A 19651-nucleotide genomic window follows, 5' to 3' on the forward strand; every position below is an offset into this window, starting at 1 on the left:
AAGCATATGTGGCAATGCCATTAAGGTGTTATAAGTGTGAACGATTTGGACATGTGGCGAGAGCATGCAGGAATGAGAGACATTGTGGGAAGTGTGGTGGAGAGCATGATATAAAAGAATGTAAGGTGGGAACTCCGGAGAAATGTGTGAATTGTGGGGGGGGGAGCATTCTTCCGCGTTTAGGGGATGTGAGAGTTACAGGGTGGCGAGAGAAGTGGTACAGGTGAGGGCGGCGGAAGGTCTGTCTTACGCGCAGGCTGTTGCAAAGGTGAAACCAGTACGGGTAGTGAGTGAGGTGAGTGAGAAAAAGTTGGTGGTGGATGAGGTTGTGGGAAGAAAGAAAGTGGTGGGTGAAGTGAAAGGTGTAGAAATGGTGGTTGTTCCGAAAACTGAGTTTTTGTGCTTTATAGTGAATGTGCTGGATCTGGTTCAGGGGAATACGTCTATCAGTTCATCAGATCTTACGAAAGGAGTGGTGGAAGCTGGGAGGAGGTTTTTGAATGTTGTAGATGTATCAGAAGAAGATGTGTTTAAGAAGGTTGCTAAAGTCCGGAAGCTGAGTGGGGTGCCGGCATGAGGATTTTGCAGTGGAATGCGAGGAGTTTGTTGAGGAATGGACAGGAGTTGAAAGCCGTGTTGTGTGAGGAATTGAATGTTGACGTGGTTTGTATTCAGGAGACGTGGTTGAGGGGTGATTTGAGATTTGTGATACCAGGTTTTGAGTTATGTAAGGATAGGTTGGAGGGGAGGGGGGGGTGGCTTTAGCAGTTCGAAAGGGGTTAATTGCAAGGGAGATTGTGGTGGATGGAGCAGTAGAGGCGATTGGGGCAGGGATTCGGGTAGGAGGATCAGAAGTATTGGTGCTGAATTATTATAATCCGTGTGAGGTGGTGGAAGTGGGTGTGTTGACTGGAGTGATAAGAGGACTGTGTTTTTTGTGTGGCGATTTTAACAGTGCCAACACGTTGTGGGGTAGTGATAGGACAGATACGAATGGAGAACTGTTGGAAGACATGGCGGATGAATTGAGTCTGGTATTGCTGAATGATGGTTCGGGTACGAGGTTGGATGTGAGGACTGGGAAGCTGTCGTGCTTGGATTTGACCTGGGTGACTGCTGCAATTGCAGGTGAATGTGATTGGGAGGTGCGTGAGGATGGAAACATGGGGAGTGATCATTCTGCTATTTTGGTGACTGTGAGGGGTGAGGTAGGGATCAGGTCACGTATGACTGGGAGTCAGTTGAATTTTAGGAAGGCTGATTGGGAGGTGTACAAAGGAGTGTGTCGGGATTTGATTGTTCCAAGGGGAAGAGAGGGGGGGTTGGATGAATGGAATGAGCATCTGGTGCAGGGAATGAGAGCAGCGTCTGTGGCAGCAATTCCGGAGGTTGAGAAGGGGAAGGGTGGGAAGATCGAGGTTCCTTGGTGGTCGGTGGAATGTTCAAGAGCAGTGGTGGCACGAAAGAAGGCTAGAGCAAGAGCGGTGAGAACGGGAATGTTGGTGGATCTGGTGGCATATAAGAAGGCTAAGGCGGTGGCGCAGAGGGTGATTAGGGAAAGACAGAGAGGATATTGGAGGGGCTATTGTGGGTCCCTGGGGAGTGATTCTGGTGTGAGTGAGGTTTGGAAGCAGTTCAAGCGGATGTCCGGATTAATGAGGTCGCAGGGTGGTATGTCTGTGTTGTTGAAAGGAGAAGAGGTGATTAGTGAGGATGGGGATAAGGCGAATTTGTTGGGGGAGTATTTTGCGGGGGTTCACAGTTCGAGGAACTTTCCAGAAGAGGTGAGGATACGAATGGGTGTGGTAGAGGAGTACACGCGAGAGGTGGTGGCGAATGTTGGGCCTTGGGAGGAGCAATATGAGGTTTCATTTTCGATGGTACAGTTGAATGGAGCGATTCGGAAGGGGAAGTGGTCTAGACCTGGGGTGGATGGAATTATGTATGTATTTTTGGAGAAGTTGCCTGAGGAATGTAAGTTAGAGGTATTAGCGTTGTTCAATGAGATCTGGAAGAATGGAGTTTTGCCGAAGTTGTGGAAAAGAGCGATTGTAGTGGCGATTTTGAAGGGTGGCAAGGTTCCTACAGAGTGTAAGTCATATAGACCGATTGCGTTGACTGTTGTGCTGTGTAAGGTTATGGAACGGATGGTGGTTGAGCGATTGGGGTTTCATTTGGAGTCGAATGGATGTTTGAGTGACGTTCAGAGTGGGTTCAGGAGGAATCGGTCGGTGACTGATCCATTAGTGAGATTAGTGACTGGGGTGGAGGAGGCATTATGTGATGGAGAGTTGGTGGGAGCGTTCTTTTTGGATTTGGAGAAGGCGTATGGTATGGTGTGGAAGGGAGGGTTGTTAGTGAGACTGTTGGAGATGGGTGTGAAGGGAAGAATGTTTCGGTGGATCAAGGCATTCTTGGCAGATAGGACATTTCAGGTGAGAGTGAGGGGGGTGCTGTCTGAAGTTTGGAAGATGGAGAATGGGACGCCGCAGGGGAGTGTGATTAGTGCGATGCTGTTTAATGCGATGGTGGATGGGTTGATTCGAGCTTTGGCGGGAATTGGGTGTCGGGTGGATTTCTTCGCGGATGATGGTGTGGTCTGGGTAAGAGGGCGGTGTTTGTTGTTGGTACAGAGACGGTTGCAAGCTGCGATAGTACGCATGTAGGAGTGGTGTGGGAAATAGGGTTTCTCGGTGTCTGTGAATAAGAGTGTGAGTATGGTGTTCTCAAGGAAAAGAGTGCAGCAGGAGTTGAATTTGGTTTTGAAAGGTGTGAGGTGAAGAGCGTGGAAGAGTTTCGGTACTTGGTGATTCTGGATAGAAAGTTGAATTGGAATGTGCAAGTGGATGGTGTGGTGGATAAGTGTAAACGCAGGCTGAATTTGTTGCGGGCGGTGACTGGGAAAGAATGCGGTGCGCAACAGAAGTGTTTACGAATGTTGTATAAGGGGTTGATTTTGAGTGTGATGGATTTTGGGTGTCTGGTGTCAGTGGGTTATACGTCTAGTCAGAAGTTGCGGTTAGATAGGGTACAGGCGAGGGCATTGAGAGTGTGTTCGGGTGTGATGAGGTCCTCTCCAGTGAATGCGGTTCAGGTGCTTGTGGGAGAGATGCCATTGGGGTTGAGGAGGGATGCGTTAAATATGAGATGGTGGGTGAAGTGCAGTGCGAAGAGTGTGGCTCATCCGGTGCGTGAATGTTTGAAGTATAATTGGAGGTTTGTATAATTGGAGGTTTGACTATTACAAGGATCGGTGGAGGAGGAAGGGGGGCACTTTTGGGTTTCACATGTGGGAGAAGGGAGTGCAGTGGGGTGTGGGTGATTTGATGATTGTGACAGATACGGATTTGGAGAGAAGGCCGAGGTGGATGATGAGATCTCCAAAGGTGTGTTTGGAGTTGGTGAATGTGGTATCGAAGAAGAGAGGTATGGGGGGTGAGATCAAAGCTTTGGGTCAGGAGTATGTGGCAGGAAAGGAAGGATACAAGGTGTTTACGGATGGTTCAAAGGATCCTGTGTCTGGGAGAGTGGGAATGGCGTATTATCTAGAAAGCATTGGGGAGTATAAAATAGGACGACTGACGAATGATGTGTCTATTTGTACGGCTGAGTTGGTGGCGATTGCATTGGTGATTGATAGGTTGTGTGAGTTGGGGTATGAGAAAGTGGTGGTGTTCTCAGATTCATTGAGTGGGTTACAGGCGATGGTGGCAGGGGATGGTGATAGGAAGGATGTGATTTTGGACATTAGGATGAAGATTGATCGGTGTGTGCGCGTGGGTATGGATTTGGAGTTGGCGTGGGTTCCCAGTCACAGTGACATTTTGGGAAATGAGTTGGTAGATCTGGCAGCGGGCGAGGGTATGAGGAGGGGAGCGATTGATGTGAGGTTGCCTTTGAGTGTGAATGAGGTGAAGGCTGTGATGGTGAGACGGGTCCTGGATGAGTGGCAGGAGAGGTGGGTGAATGGGGTGAAGGGCAGGTGGATGTTCAGTGTTCGTGGGAAAGTGTCAGTGAAGGTGGATGCAGGGAGTTCAGAATGGAGGAGGGGGGAGGAGGTGATGCTGAATCGGTTGAGGATAGGTCATGTGGGGCTGAATGACTGTCTATTTCGAATAGGGAAGCGTGAATCAAGCGACTGTGGGGTGCCTGAAACGGTGGGACATTTTTTGATTAGGTGTGAAAGACATGTTGCAGAGAGAGAATTGATGAGGGTTCGGTTGACTGCGTTGGGTGTGGCTGAGCTGAGTGGGAGGACTATACTGGGAGGTGATGGTGAGAGAGGCAGGAGGAGGAGTAGTGTGATGTTGGATTTTGTGAGGCAGACGGGGAGGTGGGAGGAGTTGTGAGCTTAAATGGAGCCAAATAATAATTAGTGGGTACGGTGCACATCATCCTATTGGATGGGGAAGCGCCTGCGTGGGTCCGCCCACGCCTCTGATAATTAAGAAGAAGAAGGATTACGGAGGAAGGAGTGGTCCACGCTGTGCATGGGCAGGTATTTATTTTTTATTGAGCATTTATAATGCGCTTATTCATCTCGGCAAAGTGCCTGGTATATTTGATATTTTTATTTACATCGAGCTCATACTTAAGTGTTTCACAGCGCGGCAAGGGAGGGGAACAGGGGAGAACAAAACACTGATGGGTTTGTTTTAACTATTTTGATTTTAGTTGCCACAACAGCTGATCTTTGTGTGTCTTCTTGGCTGGTATCCTCATCCCCGGCTCCACCCACCCCCACACAGAAGTGGTTTATGGCCGTGCCGCCACATACGCCGAGGGAATTTCATGGCAGATTCGGCTGCCGCCATCCACCACCTTATAAAGTGGTGGAAATGAGAACAATTTGGTGGGGGGGTCCCACAAGGGCTGGGGTGATGGCGGAGGTGAAGGGGGCGGTGCCCAAAGAGGCGGGGTTTGGGGGCGGACCTGGCAGTTGACCTCCGATCAAAGGAAATGTCCAAAATAATAGTTTTAAACGGCGCAATTTCTTTAATGCTGCTTCTTTTACAAACTATATATCAATTCCACTTCCATGGCACTGGTGATGTTACTTCACTATGTTAATAATAGTTTTGACCAGTGTCGCTGAGTAAATATTATTTAACATGCACAATTTGCATGCCATTTTATACCCCCCACCCCCTATTTAAACAGGGTTAGAAAAGGAATGAATTGCCATTTACAACTATGGGCCAATTTTTTCATTGGTGCACGAGACAATTTTATGGCCCAGTCCGACCCGCACATGTACACGGGAGCAAACCGTACCAGCCATCTGTGCACCTAAACTACCAACAGCAATGTTAGTCTACACTGATCTTAGCGCATGCAGAGCAGTATTTTAAGCAGACTGTGAAAGAATCGTTAAGAGCAATTACTCTAGCTAATGGTGAAAGGGCAGATAGTCTGTGGGGAAACCATGTTTTATTTTATTATTTGATTTAATTGTGTGAACAACTTTTTTACAAAAAGAAGCAATTCAAGTTCTCCAGTGCATTTGCTTTATGAAGTTCATTAGGTATGTAGTTGCGTCTTTACTCTCTCATCAGCTTAGACGAACAAGTGAATATTTATCGGTCAGATCCTTTGTCACTTATGCGACCAGGCCAATCATTTTGAAGAAACCCACCACTGCGATGACCCAGCTCGTTTTTTCAGCGCTTATTAAGCGGGCCCACCATTCCTGTTCATCATAAACATACGTTTTTAAGCAGGTGGTCTAGCAATGTTGATCTTTCTTTTGAGAGGCCTGTACAGGATAGGAGATGTCTTCTTGTCTCGATTTGATTATCTTGGGTGCAGAAGCGGCATTTGTTTGAGTCCACCTGTCGCCTGATGGCTAAGATCTCGTTTGTGCTGATTAAGTTCAGGTGAATTCTCATGAAACTTGCTCTTAGAGCTTGTCTGTGATTTTTCACGAGGTATGGTATAATCTTGTTCACTTTTTTTGGATTATATGGCAGATCCTTTGACAGGCTGCATTCAGAGTCTCTATCCAATCCATTTCTAGGATCTTTTTATTGACTTTCCCAGGATTGGCGAGGAGGTCCTCTTCTGAACTTCCGAATTTTTTTATTTTTTTTCTTCAATACGCTCCTGTTCTTTGATCTCCATTTTGTGAGCATTTGGTTTTCATCGTTCAACATTGCTCTGTTGATTATCTCCAGAATTGATTTTGCAGCCAGTTGAATGATCTTCCTGTATAGCATCAGACCGCTTCTTTCGACAGTTGCTTTCAGGGAGGACAAACTCTGTTCACGTCGAATCAACACCATAGGAGTCGACTGTGGCAATGACAGCACTTGGCGCCAAAGGAGTCCCTCGAGCTTAATCCATATGGAGTCTGGAAGTGATGGCATCACTTGAGCTCCAAAAACTATACTTGGGATCACCTTTGATCTAAAGAATTTCAGGATTGGCATTAATGAGAAACGTCCAAACTTTCTGTTCATGATTTTTGTTTGGACTATTAAGGTTCTCATCTTTGCTCGTAGATGGTCTTGCATTTGTGTTTCATCTCTACTGTTCAGTATGATCCCCAAGTATTTGAAACTGGTGACTTTTTCCAGCCTGTTACCCCCGTGAACAGTTTGAGACTGTGGTGTGTTTTTTGTTTTTTTTCCCTAAACATTACCTTCTTTTTTTTGTTTCGTTGAGTTCCAAGTTGTTGTCTCTCAGGTAGACCTTCAAGTTATCCATCTGTCTTTGTAACCCGATAGGGGTTTGGTCAAGCAGTATTATGTCGTCCGCATAGAGGATTCTTGGGATTTTTGTATTTCCCATTGACGGTGGGAAGGCTCGAATTAATTCCTGGGATTCCCTATAGTCAGCGATGTAAGAGTTGCATAAAGCTGGCGCTAGAGGGCATCCATGCTTCACCCCACGCGCTGTTACGATCTTATCTGATAACAGGCCAGCTTTGTTTAGCGTATCTCTCATTGAGGCCTGGATAAGCTGTAACAGTTATTGCCACAAGTTTTCTCTATTCACCCTGTCGAAAGCTTGCACCAAGTCCACAAAGATTAGACCGAATCGTGTTTTGGCTAGAAGTGCTTTTGCCTTCAGAACACTTATTAGAAGAATGTTTGCTGAAGTTCCCAGTCCACAAACGAAGCCCGCCTGTAGTGGATCATAATTATCGGAGGCAAAGGTCCACACTGGGAAGCCCCCCAGAGCTAAGGAACCAAACATATGGTATCCAGTAGAGCGATTGGGCGATATTGCCTTGGATCATTCTGGTCTCCTTTTTTTTTTTTTTAAAAGATTGGCACTACGATGGCATTTTTCCATGTTGAGGGAATTGCACTGCAGTCTACGCAGTACTGGAATATCTCGCTTATCAGGGATGCCCAGGCTTCCGGGTGCTGTTTCAGGTTATAATTAGTTAACCCATCTGGGCCCGGTGCTCGGGTATTTAATTTTCTGATCTTGTCACTGGCGATGTTCCAGCGCACCTTAACAGATGGCGTGTCAAGGGGGCATTTGTTTCCCAATAATTTATATAATTCCTTGTGTGAAATCCAAGCTTGTTCAGCCACGTTGTTATGAAGTGGTGGTGATTCATTTGCGCCTGGCTCAATCAGAGTCCAGAAGACCATGGAGTTTTTGCCACTTGGAATGCACAGCATTGCTTCTGAGTCTGCTTGGTATTAATTTACTCTTCGCTGCCGTATCCAGGCTTTGTGGTGTTTCTTTTTTTTCCTCCTCTTTTGCTTTAGTTATTAATGGATTTTTTCTTTTTTTTTTTCTTTCACCAAGCGTTTGCTTTGTCTTACCATTCGCCTTTTAGGTACTAAGTTTGTTGTACACGTGGAGCTTTGGTTTTAAGGTGTCAGAGCTCTTCAGTTTAACTTTGTGTACTTTGAGGAAGGCTGGTAGGCAAGAACTTCTATGCCTCTCTTTCCCCACTGTTCCTTTGTTTGGCGATAGATGTCAATGAAACAATTTCTTTTAGTCTAAGGCGTGTATTCCCCTTAAAAGGTTTCAGGTTATCAAACACGCTTTCCCTGTTCGGGTGTGTGACTTTCCAGTGGGTTGCTGGGTTATGGTCGCTGTTTAAGGTTCTCACAACTTCAAAGTCTTCAATTTGCTCCAGCAATTTTCTTGAGACACATGTGTGATCTATCATGAGACCCACTCCTTTTCCTTCCCATGTCGGTACTGATGGTATTTGGTTCTTTTTTTATTTTGTGGAGGTTATCCAGATCGTATGCATCCATTAGCAGATTCCATTTTCTGCCCCTAAGATATAAATGCACTCTCGAATGAAGGTGTGCCTCCTTTGCCCCCTCTGTTACGCACACTGCTTTTAAGTCACTCGAAATTGAAATTATTGTGTGATCGATTTTTGTGGGTGGCGTTGGCTTCTTCAAGGGTGTTTTCTATGGCGTGTAAGTATTTGTTGGCATCAGTTCTGGCCGGGTTCCAGTAAGTGTTGATTAGGAGAATCTTTTCAAACTTAGTTGGATCTTCTTGGGGCTCTTGTCTATTCCACAAAACTAAGACTGCTTGAATTAGTTATGTGGCTTGAAGGGTATAATCTAGCGTTAACCCGCTTACTGCTCTTATGGCGGTTAGGACCATGGAAATGGGCCTATCAACCTCCCCCCTTAATTGCTGGTGAGAGTTACAGGTCCTATCCATCGAGGTAAGGCTTTGTAGTTGTATAAAACGGGAGGCTAGATATCAAATCTAGTCACACAGCAGCTCTCCATTGGAACCAACAAGGGTAATGTAATTGTGAAAAGAATTCTTCAAAAATATGCCAGTATCTTTCAAATTTCGCAGAAGTTTCAAATAGAAATCCAAGTCTTAGTGAGTTAAATAGTTGTTTATCAAAAAGAACAGTTCAAAAGTCAGTCACTAATCCAATTTTAGGAGAAAAGAACCAATCATCCAACTTCTGTGAAATTTGAAAGATACTGGCATATTTTTGAAGATTTTTTTTTTTTTACAATTACATTACCCTTATTGGGTCCAATGGAGAGCGGCTGTGTGACTAGATTTGATATCTAGCCTCCTGTTTTATATGTTTTTCAAGTCAGGGTGTCTCCAGACTCTTCGCAGCCAGCTCCTATAAATGATTTTTGATCTTGTTACTCACTTCATCTGAATTCAAGATTTCTACCTTTTTTTTATTATAAATTACTGCATTTGGAGTGTATCTACCTAGTGGTGCCCACTTATTTTTCTTCAAGGCTTTGTAGTTAGCCATGTCTCTTGGAGACAGACCATATCAGTTGCCCAGGTTAACATCCAAGATCGTAGTTAATGTCTGAAACCTCGGGTATTCCATGAGCACATTGAGTTTTTCCTTGGTGCAATTCTTCTTCTGATTTCCCCTAGGTCAAGCCCCGAAACCTCCCTGCATTTTGATGTTGGTGGCTAGAAGAATTTATAGTTTTTCTGGACTCTTGATGTCCAAATGCTCTGCTTTGGGGGCGGTTGTTGCTCATTTTCCTCTCTATGCCTGTGCTAGTGTTTTCTCGGAATCTCATGCTCTTTGTTTTCCACTTTCTTGTCTTTGTTTCTTCCGAAGGTAGGGCCTCGTGGGAATCACTTTTTAGCTTTTTCGCAGAGTCTGCTGCCTCGCATTGTTTGGGTGAAGATTTTGGATGAAGATTCATTAAGGGTCCGTTCATATGATGGACGGCGTTCACAATTTCGAAGATACCCCCTCCGACTGTGGTTAGGCGTCCTTATGTAGGTTCTTGTGCATCTACAGTCTATGTCCTTCAATTTTGTATTACTTGGGCTTTCTTGGTGAGCTTTTCTGCCCATGTATATTTCTCTCTCTTGATTCATATCAAACTTGTGTCTCTTTGGTTCGTGAATCGCCTTAATTTCATAACCCATCCTTTTGAAGTCCCCTATAGAGTTTCTGAAGAGGCTCCTTACGTTAGTTGCTTCAATATGGAGATGGGAGCACTCTTTATTATCTTCCTCCCTTGGTTCAACAATCGGGATGTCCCCTGAGTGCAGTCTTTTCAGGCTTGCAGTTTGTTCGCAAAGTTGTATAACCTTCCTTCGGTTGAGAACTACATTATTTGTTCTGTTGGAGATCCATTCAAGTCTAACACAACGTCCTGAGCCACTACCCCGTAACCTGTTCCCTTTGTGCTTTCTTTATTCCCTCTAAATACCATTACATCCTTCACTATTCCTAGCCCATTTTATCCAAAGATCCAGTAGGATGCCTTAGGCCCTACGTTTGAATCCCGCAATGGTTTTCGCAAAGGCTTTTGCTGGGGTAATGGCTCAAAAGGCCCTAGATCTCTTGCAATGGCCCCATTTTTTCCTTGGTTTCTTTGTACAGGTTCCATCTCTTGTGACTTCAGATCTGGGATAATGCCTTCCGATACGTAAGCTGCTCTACCCTTGGCTTGGGTTAGTGCCAGTACTTCCTTTTGGGTGCTGGCTGATGTGGCCACTTCGGAACTCTGTTCAGAGGAATCTCGTACTGGTGTTTGGGTTGAACTTGTTGCTGTAACTAGTTCTGAGTGTCTGGTGTTCTCTTGATTTTTGGCTTCAATATAACCCTCCAGATGGGTTAGTTTTGAATGCATGGATGACATTATTGCCGAGTTGTCTTTTAAGGGCTTCATTCATAGCCTCGTATAGTTTACAAAAAGGGGCTAGCGCAATTGTGACCGTTGACATAATGGACATTAAGTCGACTTTTTTGGAAGGGGTACTCGTGAAACTGGAGTTGCAATTTCGCTGGGCCGTCTCCTCGGGGGAGTCATCTCCAAGGTCAACCCATGCTGAAGGGTTAATTCAAGTTATTTTTTGTATTTTTTATTTTATTTTTTATGGGGATCTAGCTTTCTGTGATTCTTCTTTTTCAGCCACGTGTGGAGATGCCATCCTGTTTTGAGTCCCCTCATTTATCGGTGTCATTCCAAGCTCTTGCTTTGGAAAGCTACTTTCGTTAGACGATGCAGGTATTGTCTAGTTGACTTTTCTCTAAGTCAACCTCGGTTCGCTGGTCCAGATTTTTAGGCCTTGGGCAGGCGTCCGTTTCGATGATGGGGGATCCGTTGTTGCAGCCGTTTCGTTTGTCATCTCTGGAATACGGTTCTGTAGAATGTCCTCACTTAATTGGCCATCGGACCGTCCTTTTTCTTGCCTGATATGCCATTTTATCAATGTTGGCGTTTTGGGCAGGTCCTCCCTGGCCCTTGGCGCTTGCTTTCTGTCGTTGCAACGGGCCTGTAGGGGAAGCTTGTCTGCTGAGCTTACTTGTAATGTGGCCCGGGCACTGACACCTGCTGACGTGACAGGCTTCCGACCCTGCCAGCATTTCGGCGTCTGTCAGTTCAACAGGAAGCCGCTCCGCCATTGATTTTTGTTGCAAAAAATGTTTTCAATGTGCTAGATGGCACTGATTTTTGCTGTAGAGAGAGAGAGAAGGCGAGGTTTTGTTAACGCTTTTGGGCGCAAACACGTGTGTACTCTGGGTCTCTGAGTCTTTTCTTCTGATTTGTAGCCCTTGTAGCCTGCTGTAAGAATTTGCCCCCACCGTGGCTGTTTTTTTGTTTGTTTTTGTTTTCAGCACTTTTGCCGGGCTGGGCTTTATCCCTCAGGGGCCCGTCTCCTCTCGGCAAGCGTCTTCGGTAGGGAGGGTTGAGGTAGTGGCTTGCGCAGATCTTACATTTTTTGGATTTTTGCCGCCTTAGGCGTTCCCAAGATCTCCAAGCCTACTTCCCTGGATTGTGTGGTCCTTTGTCTTCAGATGTTAATTGGGCTAATGAGTTTCCTTCTTCCACGTTATCCGCACAATACCCCCATGCTTTATTCCTTGTCAGCGTATCCGGAGGAGTTGTTAAATCCTCTCTGACCACAATATCGTGGACTTCGATATTTACTTTCATGTTCCTTTTCTTAACCGCAAGTGAGCAACAGGTAGGAGGGGCTGGGGGAGAGCTGGCTCCTGACCTTAGAGCGTCGGCCGTGGGCATACCCCGGGGGTGACGGTGTTTTATAGCAATGGAAACAATTTCTCCAGCTTCAGATCGTCTTCGAGTTGCTTTCTTTGTATTCATGTGGGGACGTTGGCTGCGTTGCCTCAGCGGTCTGTTTTTTTGTTTATCCCACCCTCCCCCTCCCTCCAGTGTGTCACACACTAGGTTCTCCCGGGAGATGCAGCTCTTGCCTTCAAGCTTCTCGCTGCCCCCCCCTTCCTGATGGGAGTTGCCGTTTGCTGCTTGAAGTTGGCGGGGCTCGATTCTTCCTCCATAATCCTATGGCGCCCGCTGCGCAGACTTCTGTTTTCGTCCATTGGTGCCCGACATCCACGGACTGCAACAGACTGCGTCCGTCTCAGTATCCACGACTCTGTTTAATGCGCTTCCTCTGGATGAATGGAGCGTAGAAAGACTGCAAACCCAAGGGAAAGTCTGACTGCAACAGACTGCGTCCCACTCAACATCCACACTACACCATGAGCAACGTTTTCTTTTACTTGAACCACACCCGGCACAGCTCCTGTAGCTCACCTCTGAAAGCAGTTGGGTGGCTGCATCGTGTGGGATTGTTTAAATGATAATGGGGGTATTTATTCATGCAATGTTTGTCGGGATACAAGTATCCAACAAACATTGCATGAATAAACCGGGTCGTGGCTGAGGACTTTAACTTCCTCTGGTGACCCCGTGCACCCTGCACAGGGTCATCAGAGGAAGTTAGTTTGCTTTTCCTGCAGCTGTGACCTGTATCAAAGTCCTGCTGTGTACACGTAGGGGGGCAGAGCCATCAGAGTGCTCATGGTGGCAATGAGCTGCTCCGCCCCCTACTCTGTGCCGCCTCCTTTCTTTTCTTTCTTTTTTTTCAAAGTAACCCAGCGCAGAGCATGGGTTTGGGGTATGCGGCGGCTGACTCTTGTTGGATCCGGCTACACACCTGGTGCGGGATCTCGGATCCTGCGAGAGCCGGCCCAATGACTAGCGCTGCCGTTATCTGCGCAACACTGCTTTCACTGTTAAAACAGCAATGGGCACACTACGACGGCATGCAGGTCCCTTGGTATGATTTCTGTAACTTAACTGCCTTTACGAGGTAGGCGTTCTGACCATTGCAGGGAGATGTGCCTGACTTTACCGCTCAGTGCTACCAGGCAATGCATGGCCCCCCCACCACCCCCCCATCCCCCAAATATTTCTTTCTCTCTGTATAGGACAGACTTTTTACCTGCGTTGTCTCACTGACAAACTGCCTGCCCGTTGCTTTGCTACTATACAATGAAAATGCAAACGCCTATGTAGTCTTGCGAGCAAGATAACAATGAGTATTTAGCCCTAAAAAATAGCCATACTGTTTATCTGTGGGGCGTGTGATCCAGGACAGCGAGAAAATACATGCTCAGTCAGTGCAATGTGATGGGGGCTCTGGGGAATAAAAGCAGCCTGGACGTGCGCTTTCCTGCATTTGGATTGCGTGTCCACTCTCTGTTGCTTCCTGCTGGTGCCGCCAGTGTCTTATTGCCTGATAAAGGATGCCGCTTCTCAGCTCAGACCGCCGCACCACAGTTGGAGGGAGTGCCGGGAAGCAAGCGTTTCAGGCCTTTGTCGGTCCCTCTGCTTCCCTCTCTCCTTTTGGACCCACAAAGACTAACGTGTGGGGAAAGGTGAGCAGGGGGGCCAGATCACTGCAATGCTGGTTCCCCCTGCACTCCTCTCCCTCTGTGCCCCCACCTTGCTTGGCCATGGGGGAAGAGGCGAGCAGCGACAGAAGCATGCATTTCCAGTGTTTTATGATATCCAGCTCCCCCACAGCAGATTAATGGGCTATCCAGCAATCTGCTGTGGGGGAGCCAGATATCATACAATAACGGTCCCCCTACTTTGGCTGTCCCTCTGCCTCGTCAACCCTCTGGTCCATGGGACGGCGCTGGCCGGGTCCGAGATCCAGCATCAGATATCTGGCCAGATCTCAGGACCCGGCCTACCTCAGCCATGACCAGGCTTTACCAAGCCCCCAGCTTTGCAGAGGCAAGCTGGGGGCTCGGTAACCTAATCTAAACAGTGCTCCTTTCCCCAGTCGTCACTTGCGCATTTCCTGGCTCTGTTTGCTCATCCCGTTTGTTTTTTTTTTCTGTCCTGAAAGGGACACCACGGAAATCGATGGGCCATGAACATCACTGTGGTGGGGAGGGGGGTGGTCAATGTTTAAAGCGGGCATTCTACATGCTTGACACATTATTGTTCAAATGTGAGTTTTACACATTCAAAGGAAAAAAGTAATTTCCAAACTCAAACGCTGCTGAAACTTGCGTTCACTAGTTTTCTTTGAGATGTGTTTTTTTTAATTATATTTTTTTTTTCTTGAGCACCACACCAATACAATTTGTGTGCCCCTTGCTTTGTGTTTTATCACAGGTTATAGTCATAAAGGTGTTACGTTTACAAATAAATGCTTCCGTTGTGCTGACAGCAGTTATTAGGAAATTAAACTGGGTTCATGGGTGCCAAACGGAGGCAGAAATACCCCAACCCATCCGTTGGCCAAACACATTTTATAGCACTTCCTTTTTTTATAAGTAATTGCAAAAAGTCAATTGATTAACAAGTTTTCCATATTTTTATTGTTTTGGTTAAATTCAACCTTAAGCACAGTCTCCGCAATGGTCTGTCAAACTGCTGAGCTACCCCGGGAGCCATCTACTATAGAGCAAGTCTATGCATCCCTTGATGTACTAAAATCACTGCATTACCAACAGAGCTTTGGGTGCACCGCTGCCATAGAAGTGATTTAAAGTGGAATTCCTGTATATCATCCGGCTGTGGGTGCCAGGCCTTCGCCTGCATGTGGCACCATATGTTGCGGAGAAGCCAGGGGCCCTCGTGTCTGGCATGGCAGCTCCGGCAGTCTGCTGCTACGTCAGCGCTGTCACCTAACTGCAGTATAATCTACATGGCTATGTCGTATTCTATGTAAGATGTGTAGAAGAATGATTGGAATGCCAGCAGGCTGGACTTCTCAACCGTTAAGGGTAAAATATAACAAGCTGACGCTCGCTCTATTATTTTTTTTTGTCTCTGTGACTGAGTACGTTTTCAGGCATGTGTTCTGACTGCTCTCTGTCAGCTGGGGTGGACTGGCCTATAGCGAACTTTGGAGATTTCCTGGTTGGACCCTGCACTCTAGGTCCCTTTTGTGTGCGGGGGAGGATGTGTGCCAACTGGCAGAATGTAGTGAGCAAATATTGGTATGGTCAATCTGGTACATCTATCATTTTTTTTTTATTGTACTTTTTTAATTGCAGGAACACAAATTGGCTCAATCAGCCCATCTTGGACAGCAAAGTCCCCAGCAGCAATGGCACCATGAAAAATCCTGACATCTGTATTAGGACTTGCTGACGGTAAGAATGTCTTTTTTTAAAAACTACTGTATTTTGCTGTGGGTGATGGTGGGGTAATTTTAAAGGTGTAGAAGGAGTCACAATCGGGGATTTCAAACCTATTTTTGAGGCTGTTCCTTATGTTCAGTTTGGGGGCGGTACTGAATGTTCACGTTTCATGAGGGAGTTGCATTTACAGTGCACTGTGTACACTCGCCTCGTTTCCCAGCGTTACGTCCTGCTTACTAGTTGATGCCTAACACCCAAGAGCTGGTTTTAAGTGTTAGGCAGAATCATATGCAGTACCCTTTGGGAACACCACACACAATTAAGACAACATGTAAGTACAATTTCACCTTTGGTACACGCCTGTACTACACAGTAAAGTGGTAGCGATGGCTGAGCAGCCAGACTTATCTCAAGAGTGAAGTGAGCAGTATCAGAAGTTACACGAAGGACAGCAATTACTATGGTTCAAACCAGCACTGATTCAAGGTTTCTGAGTAAAAGAATATACATTGATTTACACCATCAGTTATAAAACAGTTCACTTTTATAAAGCAGCAGAAAATCACAATCTTAATACACTACAACACCCAATCAATTCTGGACAAGTTAAGCTCAAAAATGAAGTGTGAGCAAAATGGCACTCCAGCAATTTAAAAGGGGAGTAAAGACAAGGTTATTCAAAATCAACAACACCAATAAGTGATAGGCAGTGCAATCTAGAAAAGGCTTACTACAACTAGGGTTCAAGTCAATAGGCCTGGGCCAATGTTAATGGTTCAGAGTCTTTGCAGAGTATCACACAGTTCGGAGTAGTTCGAGGTTAAGTCTTTGCCAAGAGTTCAAAACGAAGTTGTCGGAGGAAAAGTTATTCAAAAGAGTAGAGAAGGACAAGCCTTTGGAGAGGCGAAATATTTCAAACACGTCGGAACGAACGAACGACCGGATTTGAACAGTACCTTAAATGAAGAAGAATGCTGTAGCTGAGGCGGTTGTTCCTGGCACTTCCTGCAGGCTCACGGTTCCTGAAGCGATTGTCATGGTGACAAGGAGGAAGACTGGAGGGTCCTGCACTGCCCATGGAAGAAGCCAGCAGCAGAGCAAAGCGTTGAATAAAAGGTGCGTTCCTTAAAACCCAAACAGGTTCCGTTCCTCCTGGCTATCCAGTTCACTGCAGCGATGCACAGCAAATTCGACCAGTAGAGGGAGGCCGGCGTTTGGTGTTTGGCAAGCTAGTTGGTCCCACCAAGCTCCAGGGAGATTCCTTGCAGATCTTCTCTGTCGTCCGAGTTTCGGCCGATTCGGACCTGCAGCAGGGCTTCACCGGGATGTCCAGTAGTTGCAGCAGTCATCTTCCTTCAGCTCCTTGTTGGTTCTCTCGTTCCAGTGGTGACTGTGCCTTCCAAGTCCCATAGACCTGCTTGTAAGCAGTTTTTCCCCATTCACACAGCCTGGCTGTCAATCACACAGCAGGGTGGCTGTCATGGCAGGACAGTCACCTAGCCAATCAAGCAATAGTGCGACTTGGGTCTCCAAGGAGACCCTGTGCAGGGGGCCTCAACCCCTCCCTCACATCCTGTCCACCCAGACACTCGGGCGCCTAAGGAGGGCTTCTGTGCAGAAGCCCGCCGAAGGACGGCAAACAAAGGAACCAAACCTGGTTTGGCGAGCAGAGTAAAACATGAGAAAGACCTTTACAAAAAGAAATGGCGAATAAACCCGACCGGAACCAAATAAAAATCAATGGGGTCCAGCGGGTTTGAGTTTGAGGCTTCCACCATAGCCTCTAACTGTACTGAGGCTATTTTCATAGCTCGCGGTAGAATAAAAATGTTAGCTACCACTGCCACCAGCCAAATCTTAGAGAACGGCGAACTAAATATTGTTCCATGAGAAACCGACATAAAGGGATAACTATTAACCCTTCCAGTACTCTATTGGAAGATAGGTTGTACTGGGTCTGTAAATTTAAAAAGACAAGTAAAGTCAATGTTCTGGGAGACAGTAGTCAGTCCAAGAAAATAAGTGGGAAGTCTAAAAAGACAACCCTGTGTCACTGCACTAAAGGTGCTGTGTGACACGCAGTAAAAAGATGTCTATGGAGTAGGTGAGACTCCATAGTCCATGAGCAAAAAATGTACAACACACAGCAAAGCAAAAACAAAGGGGTGATGGCTGGAAGGTTTAGACTGAATCTTAACCACTGGCATTGCTCGGGGCATCCCTCCAGACCATCGTTCTTCGCCTGCCAAGCCATTACAGAAGGGGAAAGACCATATGCAAATCAGGCATGGCCCCACCCCAAAAAGGGGCAGTCCAGCCCGAACTGCTAGGTCACATCCCTTCTGCACGAGACCACAAGCATCCCCAAAAATGTTTCGCCCTTATGGGGCTCATCAGTGAGGAGTAGCTTGAGTCTCTAGGCCCAGCAGGCACGGGACCCACGTCTGGGCAAACCCGTCCCACTCGGGGTGACAAAGCAAAAACAAAGGGGTGATGGCTGGAAGGTTTAGACTGAATCTTAACCACTGGCATTGCTCGGGACATCCCTCCAGACCATTGTTCTTCGCCTGCCAAGCCATTACAGAAGGGGAAAGACCATATGCAAATCAGGCATGGCCCCACCCCAAAAAGGGGCAGTCCAGCCCGAACTGCTAGGTCACATCCCTTCTGCACGAGACCACAAGCATCCCCAAACATGTTTCGCCCTTGTTGGGGCTCATCAGTGAGGAGTAGCTTGGGTCTCTAGGCCCAGCAGGCACGGGACCCACAGCAAAAACATGTGTAAGAGTAGGGGAAACAAGGCTCACACTCTTACCAGGTGAAAAAATAAATCCTAGAAATCCAGCAAAGGTGCTGAGGGACTCATCAGGTAAGGAAATTAGCCATTCTGGAGAATTCTCCCTAACATTAACCCCTGCTCATTTTGGAGTCGCAGGTAGACGTGTATCCTTGACTGTTTTCATTGCAGCAACATTGCTCCAAGCGTCGGTGTGTCAACCTAACCACCTGTGTCCCAGCAAGAAAAATCCAGTGAAGCACTTGACCCAGTCATGCAGGCAAGTAAGGATTTCTTTTCCCTTTGTGACATTGGTTGAGTAGAAGTGCTGAAGATTTATATTGGCCCTGTGCATCCAGGTATGGTTTTCGCCGCCAATCTGTGGCCTAGTCCAGTGTTAGGCAGAATTGCATGCAGTGCCCTCTGGGACCACCAAATACAATTAGGACTACAGGTGTAAGCAAAACCAACCTTTGGTATAAGTCTGTACTACAGTTTTTGGTAGCAGGACTGAGCAGTCGGGCTTATCTCAAGAGGGAATGTGAGCTGGAAGGGCTGTTACACAGAGGTCTACAATCGCAAGTATTCAAATAGACACTCAACGTTTCTTTGTAAAACACTTAATTTATTACACAATCCTTTTATATAAAGCATTCACTAAAAGGAGGCAAGTTATATCACACATATATATACTACAGTACTGATTACTTAAGCAGTTGCGCTCCCCTGAAGTAAGGGCAAAATAGCAGTAAAAAGGCATGGGTTAATCCAACGAATATCAGTGATTCTGAAACCTGGCAAATAGTTCACCAGAGGAGTCAATTCAATGCAATATGTTAGGCCAAAGTCAATGGGCTAATGTCTTGTATAGGATAAAACGGTTCTGGTTATTAAACGGTAAAGTCTTCGCTAAAGTTCTCAAAAGTAGTTTGTGGAAGAAAGTATGCTGGGTCACAAATGATCGGGCCTGAAAGTTGCCAACGTAATATGCACTTTTGCAGTGAGAGGTAAGTTCTCTCGAGTTTTCACAGTACTTTCCAATGAAGAAAGATGCAGCTGAAGACTTCTGTTCCTGGCATTTCCTGCAGATCTTGCTGTTCCTGAGCCTCAGTCATGGGCACAAGAGGGAGGATGTCTGGGGACTGCTGCACTGCACGGCGACTGGTCACAAAGCTGGCAGACTTGGCAAATCTTCAGTTCCAGTAGCTTTCCTTCAAGCACACAAGTTGGTGTCCTTCTCGCTGGTTAATCCTAACCAGCTCCGAGAATGGTATCCAGGTGGCTTACAAGTTGATTGGTCCTACCAACTCAAAGGAAGAAGTCCTTGAAGGGGTTTGTTTCTCTGTCGAGCTGAACTGGGTGTTTTGGACCTGCAGCAGGGCTTCACCAGGCAAACCAACGGTCCAGGAGTTGCAGCAGCCGTCCTCTTCCAGCTCGTCCTTCGGTTCTTTCGTTCCATTGGTTGACTCTGCCTTCCAAGCTAAGAGACTCTCCTTTTATTCAGTTCTCTCCTGTTCATT

The 19651-nt window shown here is 46.5% G+C and overlaps 1 protein-coding gene across 5 annotated transcripts in view; it reads left to right on the plus strand.

Annotated features, from left to right (window-relative positions):
- Nucleotides 1-19651, plus strand: part of LOC138545302 (FRAS1-related extracellular matrix protein 1-like) — a 1530918-nt gene that overhangs the window by 2001 nt on the left and 1509266 nt on the right. For 4 of the 5 annotated variants that reach the window (XM_069642060.1, XM_069642059.1, XM_069642062.1 and 1 more), the window contains exon 2: nucleotides 15269-15367. The exons of the other annotated variant lie outside the window; for it this stretch is intronic. The gene's annotated coding sequence lies outside the window, so the exon portion shown is untranslated. The remainder of the gene's footprint in view (nucleotides 1-15268; nucleotides 15368-19651) is intronic. 5 annotated transcript variants of the gene reach the window in all.

This window comes from Ambystoma mexicanum, chromosome 1q, assembly GCF_040938575.1.
Source record: "Ambystoma mexicanum isolate Mex_15411 chromosome 1q, UKY_AmexF1_1, whole genome shotgun sequence".
Classification (NCBI taxonomy): Eukaryota; Metazoa; Chordata; class Amphibia; order Caudata; family Ambystomatidae; genus Ambystoma; species Ambystoma mexicanum.